The sequence below is a fragment of the Aplysia californica genome, unplaced genomic scaffold (assembly GCF_000002075.1).
Source record: "Aplysia californica isolate F4 #8 unplaced genomic scaffold, AplCal3.0 scaffold00045, whole genome shotgun sequence".
NCBI classification, from domain to species: domain Eukaryota; kingdom Metazoa; phylum Mollusca; class Gastropoda; order Aplysiida; family Aplysiidae; genus Aplysia; species Aplysia californica.
Genome location: NW_004797315.1, coordinates 1,247,768 through 1,248,621, shown reverse-complemented (window position 1 = coordinate 1,248,621; position 854 = coordinate 1,247,768). Strand labels below are relative to the sequence as shown.

The window sequence follows — 854 nt, the reverse complement described above, 5'->3', positions numbered from 1 at the left end:
ACACGCATGTACGCACACATGCACACACGCATGCACGCACCCACGCACGCACGCACGCACGCTCAGAAACACGTACGCATGCCCACCCAGACACCCTCGAATTCTTTCGCATACTCATTCATTGAGGTGAGGCTTCAACCTTAATACCTTATACAGACCGCTTCCACATTACACCAGAAAAACAAACAATGTATCACTGTTACCAATAAAAAACAAAACTGATCAGAACTTGTAAACAAGCTTTCCTAACTTGACACTTACTAATAACGTTACCTGTCGCCATTATTTTCACAGTTTGGCACGTGCCCCACTGACTGAATCCTCGAGTGGAACGCCTACACAGAGCAAACAACTAATAAAGTAGGCAAGCTTTCTTCTTCTCCATCACAGAACACTTAAAGTCCGGTATCTATCATATTATTCAGCTGGGCCGTCCCGCTCAGTTCTTCTGTTGGCCGTACAGCTTCTCTTGTAGTTTCAATATAAGAGGCAAGCTTCTACCAAAGTTTTAAATAACGTTAATAACTTTCGATAGAATTTGCCAGCCAAGAGGCTGAGAACTTTGCTGGTGCGCTTTTTATGGGTGCATTTTGTTTTTCATTACGTCAGCACATGCGGCAGTCTCTTGTTCCTTAATTTAAAAAAAAATTACACTTGACTTACGGTAATTGACTTAATTGTTATGAAGTGGTTCTGGCGGTCTAGAGGTACGATGTTCGCCTTTCATTCATTAGGTCCCTGGTTCGAAACCGAACTATGAAAGATTTTTTTATTCTCTAAAATGTTCCCCTTTCAACCCCTTTCCTGCTCTCTGACCATGTTCTGTCGTCTGCTTTCGTCTCCACTTTCTGCCC

General features: G+C 43.0%; 1 protein-coding gene across 1 annotated transcript in view; it reads left to right on the top strand.

Annotated features, from left to right (window-relative positions):
* Window positions 1-294: 294 nt before the first annotated feature.
* LOC101855853 (ras-related and estrogen-regulated growth inhibitor) overlaps window positions 295-854 on the top strand; it is a gene marked incomplete at its 5' end in the record, with an annotated part of 43,205 nt that continues 42,645 nt past the window's right edge. The window contains 1 exon segment of the mRNA XM_013079238.2: window positions 295-360.